Source organism: Pteropus alecto, unplaced genomic scaffold (assembly GCF_000325575.1).
Source record: "Pteropus alecto unplaced genomic scaffold, ASM32557v1 scaffold223, whole genome shotgun sequence".
Lineage (NCBI taxonomy): Eukaryota > Metazoa > Chordata > Mammalia > Chiroptera > Pteropodidae > Pteropus > Pteropus alecto.
The window spans coordinates 2,317,942-2,324,182 of record NW_006434441.1 but is presented as its reverse complement, the minus strand read 5'-3'; the positions used below and the strand labels follow the sequence as shown (position 1 = coordinate 2,324,182).

Genomic DNA, 6,241 nt, shown 5'->3' with positions numbered 1-6,241 from the left:
AAATAGTGATGATGGCTAGAGCTCCAGCAGCCTTCTTAAAATCATAGGACAACTCTGAGGAAGGAAGCCAGGCTAAGATAGCAGAGCGAGAACATGAATGAACGGGCTGCCTGTTGCCCCTTGCCCTGGATAGTTTGTTGTCTTTTTCTGTCTGCAAGTAAGCCTGTCACTTGTTGGAACCACCGTCATTTTGTAAAGTTTTTCTTTATTTCCAGCTGAATATGGCTGCATCCTTCTTCTATTCTATAAATAATTTGTCCAGTGAGAATAGCTAAAATGATACACTCTTGCCCTCATTAAAAATTCCAATTTTTTAAGTATGATAAATTTTTGAAAGGGCAGGGTAGAGGGAAGGGCTAGAAATCATAGCAGAAGCCCTCGCTTGTTGGTGGATCAACTCTGAAAGCAAAAGATAAGCAGGAAAATTGCAATGGATGAGATCCACCATCACCATTAGCTTTTCCAGTTATATGCAATAAAACCCATTTTGTTAAATCAGAAGAATGTGAGATCCACCATCACCATTAGCTTTTCCAGTTATACAAGATGCAATAAAACCCATTTTGTTAAATCAGAAGAATACTCTGAGACCAGCCCAGCCTCTCACTCGCTCCCCCATCCTGGGCACCCAGCTTCCTTCTGATGTGTATTAACTTCCCCTTCCCTGAGCAATGTGGTCTAACCGGAACCCTCCTGCACCTGTGGGGAGCCCGCCCACCCCACAGCCCTGGGCCAAGCACACCACTGCCTGCCCACGGACAACTTTGTGGGCAGAGAGTCCTCTGGATTGTCGCACAGGAAAAAACTCCCCACAAGTGAGCACCAGTCACAACTGACCGATACAGCACAGCCAATATTCAGCACTCCAAGCCTAAACTCTCTGAAAGGAGACATAGAGCACTGGACGCCTTCCTTTGCCAGGGCGACACCAGGGAGGGCAAGCTGAGAGAACGAGTGTGACATTTTGGCTCCGAGGCACTGCATAAGCTTGAATTACCTTCGGAACTGGCAAGGAAAGGCCATGTTATATGCACCCTGGTTTTAGTTTTAAGTGTATCTTACTTAATATTTTCAATATGAGTCAGCTTCAGGTACTGTGATGATTTTCAAATAACTAGAAGTTGACTATAGCTGGCTTTAGACAGGAAGCATGAGTACAGAATCCAGCTGCTCTACCCTAAGAGCAAATCTGAGGCCGATGGTCCTGGATTCTCTCAATCTGACGGATTATACAGAACCCTCCAGTCCCTGCTTTTCCCAACTCTCCTCTCCTGCTGGGGGCAAGGGGCTCCCCTACTAATGCATCTTAGAAGAATTCGCTCTGCCTGATACACTTACCTAGGAATCCTGGACCTCAAGTGAGTCAAGTTAACAGGCCATGCTTCCTCTCATCCAGGGTATGTGGGGGAGGAGAGTAAAGGTAATCACAGAAAGTTAGTGCCATGCTGGATGAGATGGGAGCTGTTCTTATTGTGAGGATGTTGCCGACAACGGTGACGATGGTGATGGTGGTAGTGATGATGGTGATGTTGGTGATGGTGTGATGGTGCTGATGGTGCCTGATGGTGGTGATGGTTGTGGTGACAGTGGTGGTGATATGATGGTGATATGATGATGGTGGTGATGGTAGTGATGGTAGTGATGGTGGTGCTCGTGGTGATATGATGATGGTGTTGATGATGGTGATGGTGATAAAAACAAAACAAAACAAAAACAAAACCCTGACGTTTAGAAAACAAAACAAAACAAAACAAAACAAAAAACCCTGACGTTTAAAATCCTAGGCTTTTCTAGACAGAACCAAGAAGCACTTCCAATTTACCTGTCTTGCGAAGATAGAACACGTCATAGAACTGAAGACACAGGAGCATGAGAGCCAATTCCTATGGATGCCGGAGGGTTTGGAGGGAGCAAGCACAGATACAAAGGTGTCTGTAATATTTCCGAGTCAGCGACTGTGTCCTTAACAGTTATTGAGCCTCCTGTAACTCAGTCACCACAGATCTTTATAAGAAGCCATGAGGTAAGTACTAGTACCACCCACATTCCACCAGGAGGAAGGTGGGACACCAGGAAGTTAAGTAACTTGTCCAACACAAGGGCAAGCTCAACACATGGCAGCTGATGTTGGGAACACCTGTAGGGTACCATGGGAACCTGTCAACAGGAAATAACGAAAGCTCAGATGGGGCGCTGGTGAGAGTGGAAAAGTAGGCTGGTCCGCAGGCTGAGCAAGGGCAGTTGACAGCAGGACTCAGGGCAACTTCCAAATGTCATCAAACTGCCAGCATTTTCTTTTTGCATAGGTGTCCTGATCAGCTTTTTTGCATAAGTATCTGATCAGCTTCTATCATAGAATGCTTCCCTCTTCCCTCACTGTTGCATCCACATTCAGAATCAGCAACTCTTGGTAGTTGGAAAAATGACAAAACAGCAGATCGGATTAATAAATGCTCTCTATTTTCAGACATGTCCACGGCCTTATTTTTGGCCTTTTTAAATGACTCTTTCTCCTGATTCCAAAAGTTCATCACAGGCTTCTTTCTCAAGGGTAAGAGGTGAGTCAATTCCCAGCCTCCATACAACCGCCCAAATGTTACACCAAAGACGACACTCAATGTCAAGGGTAAAATCGGCAACCTTGAGCCACTGTCCAGCTGTGCTTATCTGGGAGAATTTGAAGACACAAGACCTAGGGATCAGCACACACCCAACACCAGGAGTTCTCTGAAATGGGGACAAGAGGAAGTGCATGTGTGGGAAGCACCGAGGCACTCACTCAGGAAGCCAGTCAGCCTTTCACAGCCCTCCTCTCCACGAAGACCTTTCTCTGGGTGCTTTCGAGGACTCACTGAGAAAGAGGCTCGGCCACTCCCCATCTTGGAAACCCACAGAGTCCACCTTGCAGAGGCCCTAAGTTGCCACTGGCGAGCTGTCACTGGCATGGCTGCAACTCTCAACCTCGGCCAGCTGCTGGCCATGCTGGGATGGCAAGATCCCACTTGGAAAGTCACAATGCTAACTCAGGGGCCACAGCCCACAGCCTTCAGACTGAGCCCAAATAGAAGCTGGTAGAGCTGACATTGCTGGAGCCTCTTGGGTTCAGACCCTGGAAAGCCCTTGGCAGATGCCAGCTTTCAGTAGTCCCTGCAGCCCCCCAAGGCCAGCAGGGCCACAATCTGGGAGCCTGAGCCTCCCAGAGGCTGAGCAGCAGGATCTGCAATCTGGCCACCAGCCATCGGAGCATAGAAATCCGGTCCTGGGTGGGCTCACCTGGACTCGACAGGGTGCGTTCGAACAGGACACCACATGGCCCCTAAGTTGCATGCCTGCAACCCCAGGTATTTTCTTTTTAATTTCCTTAACGTCATTCTCACTTTATAGAAAGAAAGAGTAAGTTTTTGGAGGGACATTCTTCCTCAAAAACCTGCTCTTTGATTTCCAACCAGCCATCTCCCACCATCTCCCACTCTTCATGCATGCACAGAATGCCAGCTTGAAGCTCAAGCCAAGAGTGCCTCTCCCACTCAGGCCCTCAGTGGGTGTGACAGCCCAGGACACCAGGTGCAGCTTTGGCCCCGAACCACAGCAGCCTGACATCAACTCTGCATTTTTTATTTAACAAACTGTATATTCAACCAGTTCTGTCAAGGCGCAACCTAAAAATTATTACTATCAGCCAAAGGAGCTAGTCCTGGCACAGGAATCCCTTTGCAAAACACACGGAGGAACTGGTATCCAAGCTAGGAAGGGGTCACCCAAACAGGGGAAGCATCCAAAGTTGATTTTAACCAAAGACCAAACGGTCAAATCCTCCTAGAGGGGCGACCAGCCAGTGTGCTGTGATGGGGGTGACCGAACGTTTTCTTGGCTGCCCCAATTTTAGAAATTGGGTGCTGAGTCATTATTAGCCCAGGAAGCCCACGCACTCAAATGATAGGACTGAGAAAGCTCCGTCATACTCTGCCTACTAATGTGCAGCTTTTTAAGCAAATCCGAAAAATGTTTATCATAAGGTCTTTATGACATTTTAACCGTTTCATTTACAGTAAGTAGAATGACATTTAAAAATATGTATTTCCTGTATTTTACTTGACACTCAAGCTGAGGCTGATCAGAATAGTAACAGCTTGAGAAACACTTATCAAGCTCAGCTCAGGCCTCCTCAACTCAATTGCCCCATTCTCAGCCCTGCCCCAGCTGCCAGCATTTTTTCTTTCTGATTCCACCAGTTCGTGACATTCTGTGTTAAGGAAAAAGAAAGACATACAATAAGTTCCTGGAATAATTCATGCATCTTTAGAGAGGGAAGCCAAAATTCTGCCTCTCTATTGTGTTTCTTGCGCTAAAACTGGGCAGCTCGCACCATGCGGCCAGAAATTGCTCTGGGGCTGTTTCCTGCAGCTCTGAGTGGCGGAAGACCAGCCCCAGCACCCCAGGTCAGCAACCCCACCTCTCAGCTTCACCGTGGCTCTATGCAGGAGTCTCCGACAGCTTCTTTTCCAGACAAGCATCACTGTCTCTTCCAAGGCGGCACACTGACAATTATCGACCCAGAAACTTCCCCAGACAATCAGGCAAAAATACAGCAGCTATGGGGGAGGGGACAGAGAGAGCCACTTCTCTAAAACAGCGGCTCCTCAAAGTCTGAACGAAACGCAGTGTCCACTCCAAACACGACAGCTTTGACACAGCAGAGACTCTGAGGCAAACTGCAGAAATGACCAGAAAAATGACAGAAACATACTCACCAGGGAGAAGCTGACGGCTCCACCTCTCCAAGAATGGTGCTTGTGATGGTCTGGAGACGCACACCGGCTCAGGCACAGCCTGCCTGAACTATATCAGTTTGAAACTTAAAAAGCAAGGACCATACAGTCACTTATTTCCCTCCATTCCCAATGATATCCACATGACTGAGACCAAAAAAAAAAAAAAAGAATTTAAAGAAAAAACGGCGCACACCTCAGTCTTCATTCTCATTGGAACGAGATGACTCATGCTGACTCACAGCCACCACTTCCTCTCCCGACATTCTCTTCATTCTTGTGAGCTGGGCTGGTCGGTTCCCAGGGTCTATGCAGCTCTTCCTGGAAGGGCAGCCTTCCTGCCCCTGGCAGAGAGACCCGCGACCTCACATGTCACCTCAGGGGAAAAGCTTTATTTGGGAGAATTGAGAACAACTGAAAAGTAACATGCACGAATCTCACATGCATTTGAATTTCAAACACACACTGAAATTTTGTAATGTATCACAGAGCTCGTGTAGGAAACTCTTGTTCTTTCCCAGACACTTCAGGGAAGGGAGAGGAATGGGGTAGTGTCTTACTCTTTATGGAGATTGTGTTTACTTTGCCCTGGTCATGCTTGTTTCAGTCCACGTTTTATTCTGCATTCCTTCCTCTGATATAGTAAATCTCGGGATCTAAATTCAAGATCTCTTCAAAGCTGCGTCAACCGATGGTTGCCAGTCCAACCCCAACAGGGATCCTCAGTTTGGGATGCAGTGAAGGAGGCAGCTTTATTCAGTGCTAACAACTAAATCATGATGCAGCACGGCCGTGAGAATAGCATGGCCATGAGAACAGCATGGCTATGGAGCAGCTCAATAGCATTATAGCTCAATTAGGAAGCAGCACAGCCATAAGGCAGCCCTCAGGTAAGGTGGCTCTGTTACACACTGTTCCACCTGCTCTAGCTCTGGTTCACTAAGATGGTTTGATGCCTGGACTGGTACTCCAACCAAGGAAACACAGCCTGCAGTCCCCACCGGAAAGAAAAAGTTGCTCTCTGAGCCAGAGGGGAGCTGACTTATATAGACAGAAGTCCTGCTCCTGGTCTCTGATTGGTCCATCCTCATGCAAATGAGGACTCCAAATCCTCGCAGTTTGATTGGCCCAAAAAACACTGTCCTGATTGGTCAGAATTAAGCCACTCTCATTGGTCCGTGAAGATGTTGATGGGATATAGCTGCGATAATGGACAGGGAAAGTCACAGCCCTAATGATTACAATAAGATTCCAGGAGCCCTGTCCTAAGGGCTGGCTCAGCCAGCAAGAACACAGTGTAGGCAAGCAGTTCAGAGGGGGCTTTTTCCTGAAGCATGGCTTGTGTGAGAGAGCCCTGTGTAGAAACAGCTGCTAGGCTCTGCTTTAAATTTGAGCCCAGTTAGCCACCAGGAGCCCTTCTTGGTGAGTATCTTCTTTCTCAGGGTCAACGGCTGTTTATTAAGAGGGTATAT

At 47.6% G+C, this 6,241-nt stretch overlaps 1 long non-coding RNA gene across 1 annotated transcript in view; it reads right to left on the bottom strand.

Annotated features, from left to right (window-relative positions):
- Positions 1 to 5,778, bottom strand: part of LOC112477845 — a 56,982-nt gene extending 51,204 nt beyond the window's left edge. The window contains exon 1 of the long non-coding RNA XR_003045592.1: positions 4,752 to 5,778. This is a non-coding gene — a long non-coding RNA (uncharacterized LOC112477845). The remainder of the gene's footprint in view (positions 1 to 4,751) is intronic.
- Positions 5,779 to 6,241: the final 463 nt, after the last annotated feature.